We start from the raw sequence: 24,808 nt of genomic DNA, 5'->3' as shown, positions 1-24,808 counted from the left end.
TATTCACATAGAGGAGGTGCTCCATTCATGTGTTTTTCAAAAAGCTGTATTATTTGCACATTCTGGTTTTCACTAGGGAAATTTCTGGCAGAAACTCCTCATATGTAGTGCAAACACATAAATAAGCTTTGCAGCAATTAATATTGGTTACGTTTCAAGACTATCCCCACATCTCCACTCTTTTGGAATCCATTACCAGCTTTTTCATTATTAATGCACCACTTGATCTGGCTTTATAGACTGCCTACAAATGCCTTCCATTATGCCATGTTCATGTTTATATCCTAAGTGTTTGGCCTCCTCCCATAATGTGTGGAGATGCATGTTACTTTCCGAAGACGTTGCAGTGGACTTTTATGCTGTTGAGTTGCCAGCAGCTGCATAGGCAACTTGTTGGACATATTTCTCCATGTCCTCTCCTCTTTTATATCTCAGAGACTAGGTCTCCTCTGGAGATTTTGTGGCAGATGGTAGTAAAGCTGAAATTAGTTCAAATCTTGAACTCTTCTGATGATTATCTTCCTCCCTAGAATGTGAAGCAAGGGTAGATATTTCCCCTGAAGGAAGCTGATACGGGTCCTGAGCAGGCACAACAGGGAATTCATTGCAGCATCTTCTTGTGAGATTTCAGCTTCCTCTCCTACTTAAGTCCACTTGGATTTTTAATTATCTTTAAGATCCTCTTTTCATTTTTCTGTCTCAAAAATACGGAATAAAGCCTACCCTCTGTTTTCTATCCAATTCATTCACAGTCTTCTGTAGCAATTATTGTAGTATAATCCTCTCTCTGTGTTTTAATCCTTTTCTGTAGTCAGTTTATTTCAGAATTAGGATTCTTACCCTTTGATCTATTAATTTAAAGTTTAACCTTATGCTCTCTTTCCGCTTTTTATTTGGGGCATTACTGAAGATTGCCTAAGTGGAGAGGAGAAGGCAGAGCAGGGCCTGCATGTTATGCATTAAGGAAGTCTAAAAGGAAAGCATTAGGAGAGTCCTCCTAAGGGATGGCTACTGGGAGAAAAATGCAATTTGGATTTGGATTTGAAAGCTAAGCAGAATAGAGAGGCTAGAAATTACAGGGATGGGCAACATTACCACGATCTTCATTTACTGAACAAAATATCTTACAGCTAAACTTGCTGAACTCTTTCAAAAAAAAGTAGATTTAGAAAATTCTGAAACATGAATATCTCCCTATCTCCCCTCCCCAACACACGTGCACCATACCCTGCAAATGGTTTTGTTTTTTTCCAAAGTGAGTAGCCTTACATTAGTCTTAAATGTTTGCAAATGAAAACATACTTTTAAATTTCTTTTTTATTTATTTTTTTAATTTTCCTTTGGCAGGCAAGGAACACTGAGGAGTGAAGCGCAACTTTAGACTGGACAAAAGAATTCCATTCAAGTTGAAAAATACTTTTTTTTCTTTTTTTTTTTTTTTTCAGGATCTTGTATCAGAGGTAGAAGACATAAGGGCAGTATCATTAAACACAAAGTGTGGGAGCATACAAAGAGACAACGTTTGCCTAAATGGGCAAGACAGAAGGAGCACTATACAGGCAAATACAGCACAAGTACTGAGCCGTTCTAGACACCTGTAACTGTTTTACCTTGCTTTCTTTTACATTTAGCTATTCTCCTTTGGGGGAGAATGGGATTAGGAGGGAGAGTGGGATTAGGAAAACAATTAATGCTTAGGTAGAAGAAATGTTCCTGTGGAAAGGGCTGCAGGAGCTTTGAGGTGAAATACTCTTTCAGCGTCACACTTTCCAGGTAACTCAGGGAAGCAATCCCACGTTGACTTCTCTCATCCAAAATGGGAATAATACATCTCTTGTTCAGAGAGGTTTTGCAAAATGGTAATCCATCTGTAAAAATAAGACATTACAGTGAGACAGTCAATTGAGAAAAGCTGTTCACTATGATCAACCCTACTTGACCTAAACAGCAACCTGTGGAGGATGCTGGATGTTCTCATGGCAGTGCACAGGTATGCTTTGAAAAGCCAATAGTGTAAACATAGGATTCTAAAAGCAGAGAATAAAATACAAAAGAAAAAAAAAGTTGCAAAGAATACATGAAAATGAGAGTAACAGCTTCTTAAGAGTCTCTACAATCTGTCATGTAAATAGAAAAGATACAGACATCTGCAAAGATCTTCTAGTACATATGGGGACGCATTTCAGATTGTCTATCCTGTACCCAAAACATTGCACTGTGTTCCTTTGCATACTGGTGTGTTAGCAGCAAGTGAAGTGAGAAAAGCTGCAGTCACCAGACTCAATTTGTTTGCATAAATCAAATGTATTTCGAAGCTTGCCCTTAATGGCTCTATTATTTGTCCACCTGACACATGGTTCTCCAAAGTTATGTGCCTAGAGGTGAGTAGCGCAGTCAGTCCATCCTTCAGGAGGAAACTAGCTTGACAAAATACATGGCAGAACAAAATCCTGCCTTGAAACCAGCTCTTTGCAGTCTGTTACTTTTCCCAAGGGAAAAATCAAAATGTTATGCATTGGCTTATCGAGAATAAAATTGGGCCATTTTAAAAATAATAAACAAACAAAAAAAAAATTCCCTTTCCCCCGAAATGAAAATATAGTAAAAAGATCAGCAGTTTTTGAGTCAACTCTTCAAATTTAAAAAATGTTGGGGCTTAATCTTAAAAAGCCTTGCCTCCAGAGAATTGTAAATATTTAAATAATCACAGAAAATTTTAGTGATATGTTTTTATTCATCTACTTTATTTTTTAAATTACTGGAATATCCAGAAATCCTGATATTATAGTGAATACTGATGCTAACATAGATGCATAAATCCATATATGTAAATTTAAAGTCAGATGGGAAGCTTTGCTGCTCCTTTTCGTCTCTGGTGTGATATTCCTGTTGTAATGATGCAAATAGTGCATGTGAAAATGTCCTCTCTAGCTGCACACAAATTGCACAAGACTTTTATGTCTTTGTCACAATTTGTATAAATATTAAAACAAGTGCCTAGATTTCAGCTGCTTGGAAAATGCCAGTAAAGACAGAGAACTATGCTAAGCATGAAGCTGGCTGTCACTTCTGGTTCTGGGCCAACTGATCTTCAGGAACATGTGGAGGCATTTTGCTGGGAAACATTTTTCTTTTTCTCCTCTGAAAAGAAGGCTGGTGGTCAGTTATTTTGTGCATATTGTTCTGTGGCAGCTGGAGAACCATTAGTGGTGCATATACTTTTGCTTTATAGCTTATAGACACTCAAGGCACTGGGAAAAGATGCCCCGTAGTCTAGCCCATTATTAATGTGTCTGCTTCTTTAAAAGGTCAACCTATTTTAACGATCAATTCTGTGCAAGAAATGTTTTTTGAAATGAGTGCTGTGATATTCTTCTGATTTTGGTTCTCTTAACCCCCTGTGAAGTAATAGAGGTATAAATATTAAACATCCCATTTCCTTTACAACTCAGATTGATTGGGGGTGGAAATCTGACAGCCAGTGTGATTCATTCTCTAAAACGAAGGAAAATCAGTCTTTGATAGAATAATAGAGTCCAGCAGAGCAGAGCAGGACATGTGTGGTCACTGATATCAGCCCAAACCTAAATTGCTGAGGTGTCAGGATTCAGATAGATCTGCATGAGACAGAGCTGTGGGTTTGGCCTCACAAATCAGGCTTTTTACTCCTGACTTCAATTCTTATCTGGTAGACCTGTGATGTTATATTTTGACCTTAGATTGGCATTTGATCCCACATAAGCAAAACTCCTTTGTGATGATCTTCCTGGGTACAAAAATGTTGTGTGGGGGTTTCATTGTGAACCAGGAGCTAATACTGAGAAGGGTACATTCCACAGTGATTGTAAACCTGAATGCTGAGCTTATTCATTCTTAGCTAAGGGGTATATTTGGTCAAAAGATGGAAGAGTGTTTTTTTCAACAAGCACAAATACTTTTTGATCTTATTTGTGCTTGTTTGTTGCAAAAAAATGGCTTTGACAGCATTGCTTCTTTGAGTGGAGTGTAATTTAACAGTATTTGTCCTATCGGCTATGAGAATCTCAGAATCAAGTTGCATGCCAGGGCAGCAGCGAAATTGTTTTAATGAATATACTCATTCAGCGATGGGCTCTATTGTGCAATCAAATGGTAATTGTCTGACTTCCAGAAATTGTCTGACAGACTGAGTTGTTCAAAAATGTGCTCTTTCCACTTCTATTTCCAAATTTCTGGGCATGAACACCTTTATTCTTTTCAACTGCTTGTATTTATGTTCCTAAATCTCTCTGACCCAGAAAACTTTTATTTAGGTGAGTGCATTTCTTATGCTTCAGTTGCTTGAGACATCTGAAAGTGATGTAAAGCAATGAAGAGGCATTCTTCATACAGTAATTGGTTATATTCTGGGAAAAAAGCAACCTGAAAGTGTAAATGCTAAATGGTATCACGTAGTTCAGCTTATTTGCTAATACATATATATATATGTTTATATATATTGTCCAGCTGAAAGTCAGTAGGGAAAGATTAAGAAAAGAAAAACATACAGTATTTTTCACTATTACTCAGTGTATATTTCTGTGAAAGAGACATGTCTAAAACAAACAAACAAACAAAAAAACCACCCTCAAAGTTGTTTCATGATTTTATGCTGCCTATCACCATAATATTGGAGTTATATTCCTGTTAAGATACATGAATGGTTGTCTTCCTAAAAGCAATGGATAAGACATTTATAAAATCACTAATTTGGAGTAGCTCTGAGGTTTATATATGTACATATATAAATGATACATAGGACATTCAATCGGTCTCTCTATCTCACGTACCTGTAAAATATACACATGTAATTATATGTACTTATGCATCTAGAAGACCATTTTTTCACAAGAAGTTTTTGAGCATAATAGCAGGAAATCAAATTCTTTTTTTTTTTTTTTTTTTAATTAAGTGGTTCAGTAAAATATAGCTAGAAACAGTACAATACTTCCTATGATTTAAGGTGTATGGGCCTTGACACATTTTCAGTCCAATTATCTGAGGCTTCTGCCTAATGTGTCTTTCTTGAAGATGTAGTTTCCCTGGCTTGCATACTAAGGAGGAAATTACTTGTTGATAATGTCTTTTGGGAAGAGTGGCCATTTGATTAAGAATTGGATTAAAGTTAACAACTAGTTTCATGTTACTGTCCAACACAAAGCTATTGGAAAAATATCTTTCAATCACAAAAATATATTAAAATGGAGGTGGGAGATTTTAAATCTCTACCATTCTTTGACCTTCCTTACCTCTTCGCAGTATTTGTAAGTAGTTAAAATTAATCACAAGGGGAATAGAGCTAGAAATACAATGGATGGGAAGCTGGATTGCTCTGGGATTGGTAATATGATATAGTCTTTTATTTCTGCATTGTCTGTGCAATGACAGTCTAACTCTGTGTAAGGTTGTACACCTTCTGATGGCTCTTCTATGGACTACTGGAAATTAGTTTTGTGCTTCCAGTTTCGAGAAGTGAGGCATCCATATCAGAAAAATCATTATTGCATGTACTAATTGGCACCCATGTCACCAGCCAAGGACTGTAATGGGCTGATGGCAGTCCCTTCAGGTCAGAGCTTAGAAACATTGCTGTTGAAGCTTTTATTCTTGCTCCCTGTGCAGCACTTTTTTTTTTTTTTTTTTTTTTTTTTTTTTAGTGGACATACAGAGAGATTTCCAGAGCTGTCAGTCTGATACTTTTTCCCACAAGTTACAATATTCTAATGAAAAACTTAGTGTAAAAAAAATTACCATATATTTACTGTATTGCAGTGCTTTAATTACTGAAGTTGATACTATATCAAGACTTCCTGTGTATAAAGACTTCCACATTTAAAAGTGGTTGATAATTTTGGAGAATATCTTTAATATCAGTGACGTATCTTAGGCAACCATGTGATTTCCACAGTATTACAGAATGTCATCTTCTTAATACATTCTTACAGAATCGTTCTGAGGTTAGGACACCAAGTCTTGTCATTTTAGTTTAAGGAAGAATGGAATGTGGACAGATATCCTCTTCCAGATCCAAATGTACTGTTTGGTAGAAATCTCTGTCCTCAGCTGCCCTCTTTCTAGAAGTTATTGCCTCCGTCACTGTTCTGCCAGAGTAGATTGTGTGAATGCCTCTTGTGTTGCTCTAGGGAAAATAAAACTGTTTCAGACCATGCAATCATTCTATTAGAGGTAGCCTAGCAAATTTTGCCTTAAAGCAAGTGAAGACATTTCATACAAAATTTCCCAAGTATTTACATGGGCTCAGTAAACTCTAACAGAGTGTGTCTATAAGGACCTAATCTCCTCTTCTAAAAAATAAAATTCATCCAAACTTTATGCAGAAGAATGATCAATAACACATTTAGGACAAAACAGAAACTGGCAAGTTTAAAAAGATTAATACAGTTAATTGCCGAGTCAAGCTGTGGTCCTGTTTACTATGGTGCATACTATTCTTTAAAGATACGAAGCCAGCAGTGTGCCCTTGTGGCATAGAAAACCAATGGTATCCTGGGGTGCACTAGGAAAAGTATTGCCAGCAGCTTACCTGCTCATCCTCCCCATCTACCCTGCCCTGATGAGGTCACATCTGGAGTACTGTGTCCTGTTCTGGACTCTGCATTTCAAAAAAGACAGGGACCACATAGAGAGAGTCCAGAATCAGGGCCACAACGGTGACAAAGGGCCTTGGCCATCTCCCATGCGAGGAAGGGCTGAGAGACCTGGAACTCTTCAGTCTGGAAAAGAGAAGCCTGAGAGGGGATATTATCGATGCTTAAAAATATTTGAAGGGTGGGTGTCAAGTGGATTGGGCCAATCGCTTTACAGTATTGTCCAGTGATGGGACAAGGGGTAGTGAGCACAAACTGGAACACAGTTCATACAAAGCTGAGAAAGAACTTTACTTTGAACGTGACAGAGCACTGTGCCAGGCTGCCTAGAGTGGTTGTGGAGTCTCCTTCTCTGCAGGTACTCAATAGTTTTCTGGGTGCTTGCCTGTGTAATGTTCTGCAAGGAATCTGATTCAGAAGAAGGGTTGGACTAGATGATCCCTAGAGGTCCCTTCCCACCCCTACAATTCTGTGATTCTGTGAGTATTCCTTTAATGTCAATGTGATCATTAACATGTTTAATCTCTGGCAGTTGCTCATACATCTTGGAGAACTGTTTAGAAGTTAGAGGACAGATTTAAAAAGCCTGTTAAATGAATAAGAACACTTCTTCAAAGAGGGGGGGTGAGAAAAGGAGAAAGAGAGAGCAAGAGAGAAAACAAGAAAGAAAAGGAAAGAGATAAATGGAGAGAAGAAAGAAAAATAATTCCATTCAATTGCCAGAGCCAAATATTATTTAAAGTTCTGTAGTGCTTTAAAAATTAAGTTTTAGTTTCAATATTTTGCCTGTGATCAGAGCTGGAAGTGCCGAAATACTGTAAGAAAAGCTGTTTTAATGTTTATTTTGGCCATGGACAGAAGTAGAAGTGTGAAAAATCTCACCACCAGCAATCTTTCACATCATGTTTCTTTCCAATTTGAAGCTTTGAGTAGTTAGATTTAACACTTGATTCTAGACTCTTATCAAAATTGAACCTTTTCAGGTACTGTCGTTACTAATTAGAACAGTTGAGTCTGTGTTTACATAATAATGAATAGCTATACAGAGCTACTTCTGAGAAAATATGAGTTCTAAAAAACTTCCATTATATCACTCTTTCAGCTAAATATGATAAATTAAATTGTGGAAGTCAGTACTACAAGGTCTAATCAGGGTGAAATTTTTGTGGTTATAATAAGGGCTCTTTATATTCTAACATTTTAGGTCCTTTTACAATGTTTTTAACTGTGATATCTGAACAATACTCATGATCTCTGTAAACCTTCTTTTCCAATTTCTAGCATTCATTAAGAATGAATCTGTCAGTTAGTGCTCTAATAATTATGATGCAGTAAAGGGTAATTACAGTTTTTTATTATTAAGCATCTATGTGATTAATGAGAATAGTAGCAGGGAAAAACATTTATGAATTGCTTTCAGGAGGAAAAAGAAGGGGGATGGAAGATAACTTCTTGGAAGAGGAGGAGCTTTCTTACAGAAAGACCAGCTGTGAATTTTAATACTTCTCTAGTGTATACACCATTGACCACTACGTGAATTGGGATACTGAACTAGACACAGATTTAAATTCTAGCTATAGGCTTAAATGTATTATTTGTAGAGAAAACAAAATTTGTAGTAACACAAAGTACCTTAGTAAATTGAGAAGTACCCTCTCATACTTTAAAGGCTAAATCAAATCATTAAAATGTATTTTCCAAAAGAGAATAATCATGATTTTAATCTCTTTTTGTAAGTCTGAGATCACGTCTGAATTAGAAAATGATAGAAGCTGGAGTTTCTTTTCCAGTAAGTATTATGCATCACATATTGTATGCCAAAATAAATAAATAAACACATGTACCGTGATCTGTTTCCTGTAAGTTCATCAGTTGAATGGTGACCAACCACATTTTGGTATTTCCAGTCAGCTTTGCTGTTCACTGTTACTTACCAGTCTTATGGAGGTTGGTAAAGGCATGATAGCCCACATCACCTGGAAATCCATCTCATCTAGTAAGCCCTGTAATTAAGCATGACTGGCTGTGTGATCAGTAAACTTGCTGTCATCTGCTGCTACTTATCAATGACACATCTCAAACAAATATATTTTTCTTCCACTGGAATGGTCACTGGGAATAAGTTCAATAGCATATTTTTACAATAGCTAGACCTATGATGCAGTAGAACACTACCTGTGTTGTACTAAAAGAGATTTATTTCGCACTCAGTCTTTCTACTGACCATAACTAAGTGAAAAACTGTTTTCAGAACAAGTCAGCATTAGATTCATGATAGAGTCATGAAGCCCTGTTGAAGCCTCACAGAAACCTTTAAGGGTAGTTCTGTCTGGAAAAAGTTCTGTGTATTCACAGTGCTCTCATTTATTTATACATGTATAAATATACGAGTGTTGAGATCATCTAAGTGATTGTATGCATGGAAAAGGTGCTAGAAGCACATTACAGGAACTTTTATGATGTACCAGATCCAAAAAATAGGGGAAGTAAAAGTTCATAGAGGATGTGCTCCTCTGTTGATTTTCTGACTTTCTACTTACAGTAGGAAACTGAAATGCTGATTCAGTTGATTTTTTTTTTAAAAAAACACTGTGCTTGAAACAGTGAATTGTCTGAGAAATATTTTGGATTTTGGAATAAAGTGAGAAAGTCAACAAGTATTTAGAAAAACACACTTCCAAGTTACGCAGTGTAGAGTAATGTTTTCTTCAACATTAGACTAACAGGTTCTTGGGTAGTAATGGAATGTTGCCCATCCTCACGTTGTGATCCAGCTGTTCATTGCTACAGTGTGTTGCTGTGCATGCAAATACAATATCACACAGAAGTCATTATCAGTACAGAAGTTGCTCCTAAGCAATACCTAAACCGTTACCATTTAAATACTGTCAACTAATACTGATGTTACTCAAGTGTTACAGGTACCATATTGGTTATGTTTAATCAAAAGGAGCTATGTAATAGCATGATACTTTTTTAGCTTATGTGACAAAAAGATCGTCATACACACTCAGAGGAGCCAAGAAGCAATAGGAGATAGGGAAGCCTAATAACATGCTGCTCTGGTGGCTCCCAGACCTATCACAGTAGACATCAGCCCATAAAGAGCCCATTTCCACAAATGGGCCTTTTACAAATTTTCACAGATTTGTCTTTGGACATGTCTTGTGCCTGATCAGTATCGTCTGTCCATTCTCCTCATTAAATTACATTTCTAATTGTTCTCCTGTATAAGGGCTTTGTTTTGTGTTTACATGTGTGTATGGGAATCTCAGTGCCAGCAACTGGATTGAACATGAGCTGAGAGTCCATGTGTCTGTGGTGCCAACAAATGGGCATCAGGGAAACTAGAGTTCATGCATTTAAATGTCAGCATCTGGAACGAGCAGGGGTACTCATGTCAGTGTGTAGACACTAGCAAGCGTCAAGCCAGACCAGCCAGTGAGTAGCTGAAGTGGCCTTGAAGTGGAGCCAGGGAGAGGCCTATAATATTGAGGCCACAGGAACTGTTGGAAGGATGAAAGGAGTCTTGATCAGCTGCTGGAGACCCCTGGGCCTTGAGAGTTGTATGTATGTACTTGTATGTGTATGTGTGTGTATGCACGTGTCTTGTACAGGTGGCAACTGGAGAAAGCGAGGATCCGGGACCAACTCTTGAGATGCAGAATGCATCTAAATTCCTTTACTGGAGAAACCCATAATGCGTGCTTGTGTTTATGTGTTGATATATTTGAAGGGCTCTGTACTAGCAACTGGACTAGGGTTATGGCATCTGGGTTCATATACAGGTGTATGCAACAGGGTAGAATGGAATCCAGTAGTAGATACTGGGTAGACTGAGTGTTTGAGCCTGACTGCTCGAGGGGTTCACTGTGCACACATGGCTTTACATATAAATAAATAAATACATCTCTAAATATACAAATATATAAATATACAAATCTCCACTAAAAGACCTTCATCCTGCTTGGCTAGGCTGAGGCCACTGATGTTGCTTCTATGAACACTGAATGTGTGTGTGTGTGTGTTGGTCTGGGTGACTGGTTGCATGTACATATATAAATGCTTCAAATAAATGTGGTTGTATGTGTTTGCCTATTGGGAATACATGCTGAGACTTGACTCTGCCTGGACCGTGGGGGATGGAGATGTGACAGCTGTATTCAGCAACCCCTAATATTAAGGACTTCTAAGTGGCAGTTATCAGCACATTAATGACTGATACTTATGTTCTGTTCTCTTGGTAACAACAACAACAACAACAAAAAAAAAAACCAAACAAAAAAACGAAAAAAAAAGGAACCAAAAAAAAAAAAGCAGAAGAAAGTTTAAAATGAAATGTCACAACTGGAAAACTGGAAAGCTGTGATTGAGGGCTACAAGCTTTCTAGAGGGGATAAACAAGACAGAAAGACAGGAAGGGCAGAGGAGTTACCTTCTGTGCTAAGAAATGTACAGATTGCAAAGAACTGCCTCTGAGATGATCAGGTTGAGAGCTTCTCGGTTAAGATTAGGGACCAGACCAATGGAGGACATCTGGTGGTCAGGGTCTACTACAGGCTTCCTGATCAAGGGAAGCCTTCGGATTAGGCCTTCTTGCTTCAACTTTAAGAGACGTTGTGCTCACAGGCTCTCATCCTGATGGAGGATTTCAACCCACCTACTGGGAAAACAGCATGGTGATCTGCAAGCAATCTGGGAAACTTCCTAATCTAGATATTGGGCAGACCAATCAAGGATAAAGTCTTTCTGGACCTGGTTCTTACCAGTGTGGAGGAGATCATTACAGAGGTTACTACTGAAGGCACTCTGGGCTGTGGTTACCATGCTCTTGTCAAAGTTTGTGATCTCCAGGACCATGGGCCTGGCAGAGTAGAGTCAGGACCCTGAACTTCAGGAGAGCAAATTTCTGTCTGCTTAAGGAATTACTGGATGAAATTAGTAGATGGAATCTACTAATTAGTAGATGGGAAACTGTCCAACAGAACAAATGAACACAACCAAGCTGGCATCTCTTTAAGGACAATTTTTTGCAAGCATGAGAGCTCTCCATCATCCAGAATTAGAAATCAAGCAGAGGAGGCAAGAAACAGGCATGGCTGAGCAAGGACCTGCTGGTTAAACTGAGGGAAAAGAAGGAAATGTACAGACAGTGGAAGCAGGGGTGGATGGCTTGAGAAGAACACAGAAATGCTGTTCAGACATGCAGCGCTGAGATCAGGGAAGTCAAGGCACAGATGGAACTGATCTTGGCAAGGATTGTGAAAAATAACAAGAAGGGATTTTTTAGATAAATTGATCAGAAGAGACAGGCAAAGGAGAGTACACCCCCTCTGATAAATTAGAAAGAAGAACTGGTTTCAACACACATTGAGCAAGCTCAGGCCTTGGTCTTCACTGGCAGTCAGGCCTCCCATGTCTGTCATGTCCTTGAACCTCATTACAGGGGCCAAGGGAGCAAAACCCCTCCCACTGTAAAGGAAGAGCAAGTCCGAGAATTCCTCATGAGTCTGAATGTGTACAAGGCTGTTGGACCATGTGATATACATCCCAGAGTCCTGAAGAAACTGGGTGATGAAGAAAGGCCGAGGGAGTAGAGTTGGTTTAGCTTGGAGAAGAAGAGAAGGCTGCAGTGAGACCTCATGGCACCTTCCAGTGTACTAAGAGAGCTTATAATCAGGAAGACTGACTTTTTCTGTGATCTGATAGTGACAGGACAAGGAAGAATGAATTGCTTGAAACTAATAGAGTGGAAATTTAGATTAGACATTAATAAGAATTTTTTTTTCTCAGGGGGTGGTGAGGCAGTGGCGCAGGACTCCCAGAGAAGTTGTGGATTTCCCATCCCCGGAGGCACTCAAGACCAGGTTGGATGGAGACTGGGGCAATCTGATCTGGTGGGTGGCAACCCCGCACATTGGAGCTCAATGACCTTAAGGTCTCCTTCAACCCAAGCCATTTTATGAATCTATGATTATTTAATACTACAATTATTTTCTCCAGCTAAGGGGATTTTTGCAAGATATGTGAAACATCATACATATTTGAGTAGTTGGACTTTCAATAAAAAATGAAAGTTTTTAGACTTTAAGATAATTGTTTTCTGAATGCTGTGTGTCTGATTGTTCTTTATGTCTTATTGAACAAATGATTTACTACTGTAGAATGCTCTGTAAATTTGTGTGTATCTCCTCTCACATAAAAATCACTGAAAACCACAAGACTTCTGTTTCTGATAGGATTCTGGGGAGTGGTAGAACCGGAGAAGCTGGGTTGATGGCACTTATTTCAGAGCCTAGGCACTGAGCTATTGTGGTCACAGCAGCTGCTTGTTCTCTTACTCCTTGGTTAATGGAAGACAATTCAAAGCAGATTATCATTCAAGAAGAGTATTTTTCTTGAGTGATTTATTTTAAAAGTACAGCAAAAATAGTCACTGTGAGAAGAAGGTAATCTTGTCTAAGTCTGTTTTATTTATATCAAAATTCTCAGCAAATTTCTTCTGAGTACTCATCAGAAAGGTTTGACAAGACCACTGGTATCTCTATCTGCTTAATTACACCTGTCAAGAGTGCATCTTGAAATTAATCCGCATGCTGATGGTCATAATCTAAATGCTTAATAAGTTCATAAATGTCTGATAATCTCATACAAAATCAAGCAAATAAGACTTCTGCATTTAAGGGAATCAAAGAAATTAAATTAGCAAAAGATCTCATAAGCATCGGCACTGAGATTCTTAGCGGATTCAACTCCCTTGAGTGAGGAAAGAATAGGCATATCCAGTGGGGTACAGTCAGAACAATGCCCCTATTTCAGTTACTGCTCTGCTTGTGAGGGGCAAATTCTCTACAGTTTCGGCACAAATAAGTGCAAGAGAAAGAGTAGTCATGATGTTATTCCCCTCTGCATTGCCCCAGATAAGCTAAGGATGTGGAGTCACTAACCAGTTCCATTGTGTTGAACATCTGAAAACTGTAACAGAAGAAATTCGCAGCAGAATCTTTTTCCTTTATTTCTGAAGCCCTTAAAATTGCTCTGAAGAAGAAATATGTACTTTCATAATAGACTAGATAGTGATAAGCAGAAAGTTTTTGAAGAAAATAGCCTATTGGGAAGAAACCCTTAGATAATGCCAAAAGATTTTCACAGACCATCTTCCCTTTACCACACAAATAGAATACTGTGTCAAAGATGAAACATATTTTCAGAATAAAACTTAACCACTGCTAGAGAATGTGCTTCCTATCACTCCATTTACCAAGGACTGTCTTCCTTTATTTTGGTTATAACTGCCTCACCTTTTTACCCCTTGTATTTGAAGAGAAACGCAAGTTGATGTATTTCCTTCAACTATACTCAGCAAGCACATCCTCTGGAGACATTGCTTGGAGCCTATCACTTGCTCTGGAGGTGATCCATGTGGAAGATGACTTTTTCTACTCTGCTAGTGCATTTCTGGTGGGAGTAGTCACATGATTTCACTTATCAGATGCTCCGGAAAAGAAGTCATGAACTGAAAGTGTTTGCTATTGGACAGTTGTCACCTCTTGGGACATCTTCTGTTATTACAAGATTCTTCAAGTTTTCCACATGATATTCCAGGCCACATATATATCAGAGTCTTTCCTAAGTCCTTCCTGCACTGATTTGCTTTATAGAGATAAAAGAACCCTTTTTTCTCAAATTTTGCCATTCATCAGAGTTTGTCCATCTGTGTTCTGTAGACATTCTTCAGTTCATAAGCTTCGCCAAGGATGACTGAAAAATGACCTTACGCTTGGGCCCTGTATTAAAATATTACACATGTCTGGCTGAGCTAACAAACAAAATGGAAGAATTTACTAGCAACAACTGATGATCCAGAAAGCAGTAAAATATAAATTAGACTAAAGGAAAACCACAGAAGTTGATTGAATATACAATGCTTTAGCTTGAGCATGTGTCATGGTTTTATGATTTTTCTTATCAGTGTTCCACATCATAACATCATGTAAAGCACAGAATTGGAGTATTAACTCTTTAATTCCCCGTGCTTTACATGATGTTATGATGTGGAACATCGACAAGAAAAATCATAAAAAACAAAAAAGCAAAAATGCACACACACACATACACACACACACACACAAAAAGGAGAATCACTGATCTATGCCATGCTTAGCATAGCTAGCCATGTCACATGGATTCATACACAGTCAGGGAGAAAGAACTGTCTTCTACCTGTGATCTGTGTCCCCATGTACTTATAACATTTCTCAGAGGTCTTAAAAGGTGACTTAGTTCCCTGGCTTGGGTTTTGCCATCACTGGAATATGACCTACGTACTGATCTGTATCTCTCTCTTCTGATGATTCTCAAACAATAATTTGAAATTTGCCTTTCTTCTCCATTTTTTTCTTAAATAATCTATTACTGAGCATGATAATGACTTCAAACCAGGAAAAACAAAGAAAGCAGAAAGGTCAGATGGCAGATTCAGGGCCTGATTGCTGAGATGCTGGAAGTTTATGATGAGCTGACAAAATTCTCCTGCTCTATTAGTGTGTTTTTAATTGTCTTCTGTTGCAACTTATGTTTTAAATGCACGGCATTTGTCATTACCTGCCATTGCCCCTCCAGATTCTGTATAAACAATTTATACCAAATATCTGTGGTTGTGCTTTATAACCCACTGAACAGTGAGATATTCCTGCAAGGAACTTGTGAGTTTTGTATTTATTTCAATAATTACCTCACAAGTATCTCTTTCTACCCTGTGAGAACAGTACTACCCCGTGGGCTGTTCTCTCCTTTTAAGCAGATAACACTGCATGTGTGCTATTACGGCTCCATCTGTAGCTCTCCTGCCACATACAACTGGCTTGAATAAGGACAGGGGCAGGGGGCCTGCCAGGGAGAAAGCCAACAACAGAATTAAGACAAAACATGTTTGTTTTTCTTCTAATTGCTCTGATTTTTATCTTCTTTTCCTTGGTGAATAGTTTCTTTTCCTTTTTACTAGCCGCAATTCTCCCCCCCTGCATTTCTCCAGTGATGTTCATAGCCCTGGTCCCATGGAATTCATTCAATCTGGAGAGCTGATTCCATTTTGGAAGCCTGCTTGCCAAACAAGTTTTCCCAAGTTCTCAGAGCTCTGCATGTAACTGCAGTAATCACAGGATCAAGCTCATTAATAATATGCATAGGAAAATCACTCATGTTACAGAAGGAGCTCAGGAAAAAGAGAGGGGTATTCAAATATTGCTGCTGTGAATTTCTGCCTATATCTGTGTGTGTACATTTATGACATATGTATGCATTTTTATGTGTATGTGTCTGATATATACACTGTTGTAGCTACTGTTACAAAATGCTATTTCAGATGGAGCACTTATTGATAACAACTTTAAACCTCTTTCTATATACTGTAAATTCTCTTTACACCCCATGCTTACATACTACAGCAGATTGCACATTCATTTTGTGATGACACATAAAATAAGACACTGATAACAAGACTCAATTCTCTGCACATTTACACTGTTTTCCTTGTGTTTTTTTTTTTTTTAAACCATTTTATTTTGGTAGATTCAGTAGTAAGCTCATAGCTGTGGGGTCTGTACAATATACACCATCCTTACTGCATTTAGGATAAACTGTGAGCAAATTCAAGTCATCTCTGTCTCTAACGCAAGGAGAACTGAGAAGCAAAAGCTGATAGTTATTCAAAGCTGTGCAGGAGGGAGCAAGGGGTTGGACTCTGCAATGTGTGTTAAAAATTGCATATCACTTTGAGCGTGCATGAGTGCACACACGCAGACAACATTCATTATCATTGATGGGGCCATAGTAATTATTACAATGAATTTTAATAGTGAGGTAAAAATTAGATCTTCGCTGCCATAATAATAGTCTTTAATGTAACAAAATGAATCCAGATTTTCAATGGAACCAGCAAGATTGGATTTTAGTTATTCATCTGCTCTGTTGATAATATACCACTGCATAGAGCGATCCTTCAAAAAGGGTTTTGTGTCACAAGTCTATTTTGGTCTGTTCTCACCATGGTGTCTCATGGTGCCTTCTTATTAAGTCAAAATTTTTTCTTTTTTTAATCTCAGACTAAATGTGATTTAAATATTCCTCACAGGTGTTATCTGAATTAAAAAGGATGACTACTGCTAGTAGCATGCTTTCCTCCTAATAGCACAATGCACACAGCTTTTTCTGCTCTCCATCCTTATGCTGCATGCTGCTTACCTGTGGCTTTTAAGGTTTCATCAATTCCTACTGACACCTTACTGATAAATAGGTCATTCAGAAATTCAACTGCATCCGAGTCTGAAAGGTTATGATGCTGAGAGGATACTGAATCATTTCCTCGGTCTTTCTTTCACCTCCCACAGCAGGCAAATCCCACCCAGTAAATCTTCAGTGAATAGATTATAAATATTAAGGAATTCATAGAAGTATATTACATTTCCCATTGATAGAGGTAAGAGAGCACAGCTGGATGTTCTCCCTTTTTGAACTCAGACTTGGCAACTAGATGGGGTGACTATCCGCAATCGCTGAAATGCAAAGCACCAGGATATTCATTTTCTTCAGGTGTTGAGCCAACACTTTCTGGGCCTGCTCTGCAAACACAGTGGAAGCATAGCACTTCTTCAGTGTGCATCCTGAAACAGGCTTCTGCTTCGAGCATGTGAACTGAGGGAGAGGTGCTACTTCCCCCAGTGTGGTCTGATGTCCTAGTGGATGAGGAGAGAGGGAACAGGAGAACTGGCACAGCCACGGTGTAATGCAAGCCTCACAGCCTGTTCCTCTCTGCTTTCTCAGTTTTTTGGGATAACATTCCTCTGGCAGAATCTCTTACGCCAACAAATGAGAGACAACAAAGGTGCCCTAGATCTGCATGGGTTCCATTACAGTAAGGACAAATCACCTCTGAGAAGGTGACCATCCTCAGCTGGGAAAAAGCACCATCAACAAAATAATTTACCTGTATGTAGATGAAAACAAAAAGCTAGTGATATGCCACTAGAAGTAGGATCTCCATTTTCCTTTGCTTTCCACTCCTTCCTGTGTTGCTATGTTTTCTGCCATTAAGGAGTCCTCAGGAAATTGTCTAGACTGCCTATGTCAGTGTGTTACATTTTCTACCAACTAGGTCATAAACTGTGCTTAAACTTTCTAATTCTTGATTATTAATAGCCTTTAAAATGAGTTATTGGAATTCTGCTATTGTGGGGACTCCACAAATGTCTTATTATATAAACACCTAAGGTGATAAGTGCTCCGCTGGATGAATCTATGTAGTAGTCCAGAATGTTGTAACTTTTAATAAATTACATTGATTTATTGCCCTTATTGATTCAGTGATGTACATGGAACAATCTGATTTCATAGACTTACTTGTAGGGAGGGTAGAAAGGAGGGGAAAAAGGCCTTTTATTAGTATCAATTTTTCTGTGAAGCTAAAAATGGTGAAATGCCAAGATGTAATGTGTTCCAGCGATATATTGGACACAATTAGATTGAACAATGACTTGCTTATAAATCAAAATAAAGGAGAAAGCATAAAGCATTCCTTACCAAGTGACCATAGGTCTTATTAGATAAAGAGAACAACTGTTTTTCCCATGGTTGATACTCATTTTTTTGTGTGCCTTTCTTATGACTGAATAACAAACATACACTTCAAATTATTTCACCGTATTATGCTCTTCCTCTAATAGCCTTAGCTTTGAGTGACTATCATTTTATTCTGGTCTATATCTGGTCTATATGGTATATCTATATTCAGATATGGTCTATATCTGAAGCTTAAATTCCACATTAAAAAAATAATAGTAGACTGAACACTAAAGTTTTTTTTTTTCTGTAATACAACTGGAACAAACACATAAGAACTGTGTTTTGTTTTGTTTTGGCTTAGTTTTGATTCTTTCAGATTTCTGCAAAATGACAAGCAAAAGAAGAAAAATTCACATTTATAACTTACTCAAGCAAATTTGATTTCCAGGGACAATGTGTTCTAATACGGTTGTATAATCAATTCTGTCCTACCTCTCTTGAAAGTAGGACTTTGTGTTGTACTATAGCACAGAAACCTGGTAAAAAATAAAGGACATTTTTTCTGGAAATGATCTACCTTAAAGGCAAGATACTGTTTGTGACTTTATTTTTGAATTATGTCATATAGTACGATAGAAACTTTGCAAGCCTTAATGTGGACAATGTTGACAAGGTAATGCATCTATTTGCTTTATCACTTCCTATATGTTTTATTAATTTTGGAGTTTTTGACCTAGTTGAAAAGGACAATCACAGGTCTGTGATAGAAGCACAAAAAAATAGCGGTGATCAGAGAACCTGAGTTCTATTCCTGATCTTACCGAAGATTTACTGTGGAAATATCACCTAAGCCACTATCTTCAAAGTTCATAGATATTAAGTTTTGATCACTTTTATGATTGTCTCAGCCTATCTTCTATAAAACATAGGCAAATAACTTTTTCAGAGGTTTCTACTTCAAGCCTATATTGCACTTGAGCTGGAGAAAATTAGACACTTAAATCTCAGGCAGAAGGGGCCAAGGATTTGAATCCTTTTTGCCAAAGTGATGAACACCTTCCATTTTTGTCTTGAAGTTAAAGACAGCTGTGCATGTTCAATACCTCTGAAAATATGGCCATCTTGTACAAGTTCTCCTGTCTCTCAGTAAGGATATTTATACTTCTCTGCCTCTCATCGGTGTTATGAATTCACTGACATTTGTAAAGCGCTCGATGGGAGATGTTACAGAAATGCAAAGTATGGTTATCCATCATTTGCATTGACTCAAAAGCTCTCTGTATGCATTTGTGTGTTACCTATCTAGACATGAAGACTGGATATGCGAAGGTCTGTTTCTTCTACTTCCTCCCCATGCACTCATTCATATACACACAAAATATTTACAAAGTTATGAATGTCATATAGATAGGAAAATAAGATTTTGAGACACAGAGGAGCAAACAGGATAATAGGTTAATAGGAAGTCAGGAAAGTAGAGTAGAATAAATGAACTAGAAAACAAGGAGGGCAGTGCTGAAATGATTTTACACTGGGCGCTTTTTTTTCTTTTGAACAGAGGCAAAGCAAAAGGAAATATATGGATGATTTAAAACACAGAGGCACAGCAGCCTTGCTTCTTGTGTAGGTCTTCTGAATGGGATTTGTTTCTGTGTGAAATTAAGTGCATAGCATTTCTAACACCCGGGACATATTAGAAAGGGATCTGAATTGCCTCGGGGTTTTTAGCCCATGCACAATTTAAATACATTACCACAACAATTAAAATGCAGGCATCCATTTTCAAATTCTTGCTTTTATCTTCCATTAGGATGTTGACATTTATACAAGTATAACATATATGCATGTATGTATATGTGTATATAAATATTTAGATACTTTTGTTTTCTGAAGGGGGGAGGGGGGAACATTGAGTTGATCATATGAAAAATATCTTTCTTTAATGATGCAGTACAAGTAAATCCCCACAGAAAACATGCCAGAATTGTCAGGCATTGCTCAGAATATCTTTACTATAGAGCAGGACACATAACAAGATTCAACCACTGCCTTGGAGACAGAGAAGGGGTTGTCACGAGGACAGTTCTTAAGAGTTTTTACAAAAATGCATGGCTCCATCTGTCTTCTCTATTTTCCTTGGCTACGAGAACAGCCTAGCAATTTCAATAACCCAACAAGGGACCTCATGCACCAGGAGAAGTGAGGAACAGATTTTTCAATTTGGCACCATTCTGATTTTTTTTTTTAAATGGCAGTTGAAATAATTATCTGCAGCTACAGGCAGCTGATGGATAGCATGTTTAATCTATGGATCTAGCTTCACGCTCTCCAGTGTGTACTGAGGATAAACAGGGATGTTATGAGTGAGAGAGCTGTATGAAATTGTTCAAATACAAATCAAAGCTAGAATGGCTTGTCTTTTTTACTGACTTCATAGAAGGTAAACTACTGGAGTTGTCTTCACAGGCATCATCCAATCTTCTCAGTAATGCCACAGTAGGTAGGAGAATAAATAGGAAACTGTGCTGAAGCTCTGACCTTGAAACATTCATGTAAAGCACTCAGTGCTGTAAGAAAACCTAAGTATAAGCATATACAGAACAAGACGATAGCCACATTTCAGGGTGAACATATAGAAAGATACCCTGCTCACTCACTGCCAGGGTGTATCCCACAGAAAATTTCAAAACTCACTAATATGTTGAATTTTTCAGTAACACTGAATTCAGTAAATCAATGAATATTTTGGACATGGCTTTGTGGTCCATTGGGTTGTGTTTAGGAGATTTAGCATGTTGTAAGATCAAGTCTTTTCTGTTATTCAGTTAATTTTTCAGGTTTCTATGAACAGTTGAATAGCGTTAATGATATGGACAGCATACCCAACCTTCCAATCACAGGTTATTTATTTAGTATGCATAAATAAGAATGGTGCAAGATGTCTTGCTTCCTTTTATCTCTGATCTCACTGGTCAGTTTGGGTTGTTTCTGACTCACAGATGGTTGTTTGTCATCACAGAGGTAAAGGGCAGATTTAGCCAGTGGCTGCAGATTGTGGCTATACCCTAATTGTTTTGCGGTTACCTTCCTTAAGCTATGCCTTTTGCACACAGGTTTGAGCACAGGGCACCAGAAGCAGTTTCAAACGTTTTGGTTAGATTTTGACCTCCAGGTAGGTTTTCTTTATTTTTATATTGTGTCTGTTATTATGATTTCTGCTACAATAATACCTGGAGGCTCAAGACTTGGACTAGACAAAGACCTAGCAGTTACTGTACTATGAGCTGTGCAAACAAAGAAGAAAATTAAATCTTTGTTCTCAAAGCTTTCAAGCCATATATGAGATGAGAAATGTGAAGGATGAGTGAGCAGAAAAAAAATAATACAAAATATAGGTTACTGTCATAGAGGGAGTTTGGCATATCAGAAAGTTAATTATTGCTAAGGTTTTCATAGGGATCCTATCAAAGTAGAGTTATAAGCATAGATTTAAAGGAGGGTAATGAATCAGATCTACACATAGTGAATTCCTCCTAAACATGAAAGGAATGAACAAGTGTGCTTAAAATCCAGCCCCAGTGAATGGTGGAGACCAACATGATGGACTGATCAAAAATGACATTTTGTCACTCGAAAGTGATGGCCAGAAGACAAGAGGGCTTTGAAAATGCAAACAATTATGTGCTATTGCATGCAATAGCGAAGGAGTGAAAAACAATGGGATGCAGGAAAAGAATGGGGCATAGATAACACGGAGGGACTTCAAAGATGATTTTTGTGTCAATCTTTTGAACAGTTTTCCATGGGACAAAGTTGTTTACTGTAAGAGAAAAAGAAGGATGTTGCAGGAGCTGGGTTCTGCCGAAGATTTAAGAAGCAGAGGATTTTAGTACTGTGCTTGGAATGGGAACCTATGATTTGGCTGTTACCCTGAAAGCACCTGGAAAACTCTGGAGGATCCAGAGAGATGTTATCGTGCCTCATTACTCTCATAGCTATATGCAGTGCAACTATACTCATGTATGAGCATCCAACATCTCCCTTGCAGCCGATGGTAAACAAAATCAGAACCCTCCAATCAGCAGGGCTCATGGACAATTACTGATGAGGAATGTCCTGGGGACAGTGGGTGCTCACTGCAAATCAGCGATGGGCTGCTGCACTCACTGCATTGCATCTGTGCCCCCTGCAGCACTGCTCTTAATTATCTTATTGTACTCTGCCTCTACCCATTTTAGTCAAGAGAGCTCAAGAGGTGGGATTTCTGTTTCTCTTCTTCAGAAACAAGATGGGTTTCGTTGTTTTTCTTTCCCTTGAATATACCCATCTCTGAGAGACCTCCAATTATCGACTATTCCAGCCTCAGCTTATCCTTTTTCACCCCTTCCCTTTTGGTGACAAGTTTTATTTGTTTGAATTTTATTAAGAGTGTTTTTTAATTATGTTTTTATTGCATTTTAATCATGATTTTATTGCCTCTTACTGCACCTTGAGCATAGTACAAATATTATCATAGCTTTTCAATGTTTAAATGATACTATGTCTGCTACGATAAAATATGTCATTACTAAATGTGTCAGGAACAGCCACACTTTTTTTTTCACATGGTCTTTGGTTGTTCTGTAGCAAATATGCTTAACAGCCCTCTGCTTTGCTGTTCTGTGCAAAGAACTAGCATATTATTCTTTTCTGTTGTTTATTAAGAAGAAGAAGAAAAAAAAAAGGTGAGAAAAATCACAGCCTCTGGCTTAGTTGCTCAGCTAATATAAAATGGTAGTGTTATTAAAATCAGTGAGAACCGAAGCAGCTTGTTCTACGCAAGGTATCTAGTGATACAAACGTATCATATAGAATATAACATTTCTGGAGTAATAATACAGCTAGAAATTTCCAATGACCTCCCAAATTTTAGGCTGATTCACTTACAAATTATAGAGCTGAATGAAGGACATTGCAAACAGCAGGTCTGGATCTTCATTCTGTGTAAGTATGTATTATCTTTCCCTGGGTGGAATTTTGGCAAACTCCTGTTATCTTTATTGGGTCCCATAGGACTTCAAACCATATTTGTAGATATGTGGGTTTGCTTTAGAAAGAACATATGGATACCATGTTCTTGGTGCCTTTTGTTCTTCACTATAACATTTTCAGAGTGACTCTTCCAGTTAAAGAAAGAAGCAGACGAGAATAGATATTTAATTGGGCAACAGAGACGTACTGGATAGAGTGTGGTACATACACATAACGTCATGAAGGGCTATGCTAAATGTAGCACTATTTTATGCAAGATCAGGAAATGGGTAGGGGTCTGTGCGGCCTCAGTATCTTACCTGTACACTCTTTATTTGAGGATAATGGCCTGTCTGAATCTTGTGCTTAATAAATTCCTCAGTAGATAAAATGAGGGCCACCACGATGTAAACATTTTGATCAACAACACAAAACGTGACTGCATGCATAGAGCCACACTAGCACCTGAGACCACAGCATGGCAGTGGCAACTCCCTGCTGCACAAAAGACAAATTACAAGCACATTTTTTCTGGGAAACATATCCCTGATGCTGTGCAGTTTTTTTTTTTTTTCTGAAGCCTGTGTTTGGATTTTTTGTTCAATTTTGTTATCAAGGGGAAAGCATCTCAAATTTCAAAAAATCTACTTTAAAGCCAAATTCTTTTTTTTTTTTTTTTTTTGAGGATAAATGGATTATTGAAATGATTGCATTGACTGAAATGGCCACCAATTTGTAAGTCCTGAAATCATTACCCTTTAATGCAAGGCTGCAGAGCATCAGTATTGCAGTTAACGCCTAAGAAAGGACTCTGCATGGCTCAAGGTGAGGAAACTACAGGGCAACTGCATCTTTATATAAAGGAGAGGAAATAGAATCAAGGAAAAGGCAGTCTTGCAAGTCTAACATTGCTAATGGTTGTAGCTGGGCGTGCCTGTTAGCTGGACTATAGAGATGGTGGATGTATTGGATTTCTGTGCTATTGGAAAACTTCTGAATGTTTTGTAAAAAGACATTGAAGCCCAGTAGTCATAAAGACTTTCCAAAAGTGAGATTGTGGGGAAAAAGATCAGTTTTTAAGGTTGGTCAAGCTATTCACTGATGATCAGAGGACTGGAACAGCACCCTTATTGGGGCAGGCAGAGAGAGCTGGGGCTCTGCAGCCTTGAGAAGAGAAGGCTCAGGGGACATCTTATACTGATCTTCCAGTACCTGAAGGGGCCTACAGGAAAGCTGGGGAGGGACTTTTAATAAAGGCATGTAGTGACAGGATGAGGGGAAATGCCGTTAAAATGCAAGAGGGTAGATTTAGACTAGAAATCAGGAAGAAATTCTTTATTGTGGTAGTGGAGACACTGGAACAGGTTGCCCAGTGAGGTTGTGAATGCCCGCTCTCTGGAAGCATTCCAGGCCAGGCTGGATGGGGCTGTGAGCAACCTGGTCTAGAGGGAGGTGTCCCTGCCTATAGCAGTGGGTTGGAACTAGATGATCTTAAAGGTCCTTTCCAACCCGTTCTATGATTCTATGATTATCTACTCATTAATTTTACTATATGTTGCTCTTCTCACTCTCCATTTTTCACAGGATTTGCAATATGACATCACTATAAAATA

At 38.2% G+C, this 24,808-nt stretch overlaps 1 long non-coding RNA gene across 1 annotated transcript in view; it reads right to left on the bottom strand.

Moving 5' to 3' along the window:
* Window positions 1–1,248: 1,248 nt before the first annotated feature.
* The window catches only part of LOC121110341, a 37,875-nt gene continuing 14,315 nt past the window's right edge, over window positions 1,249–24,808 (bottom strand). The window contains exon 3 of the long non-coding RNA XR_005858685.1: window positions 1,249–1,868. This is a non-coding gene — a long non-coding RNA (uncharacterized LOC121110341). The remainder of the gene's footprint in view (window positions 1,869–24,808) is intronic.

Source organism: Gallus gallus, chromosome 3, assembly GCF_016699485.2.
Source record: "Gallus gallus isolate bGalGal1 chromosome 3, bGalGal1.mat.broiler.GRCg7b, whole genome shotgun sequence".
NCBI classification, from domain to species: domain Eukaryota; kingdom Metazoa; phylum Chordata; class Aves; order Galliformes; family Phasianidae; genus Gallus; species Gallus gallus.
This window is presented reverse-complemented; position numbering and strand designations above follow the sequence as displayed.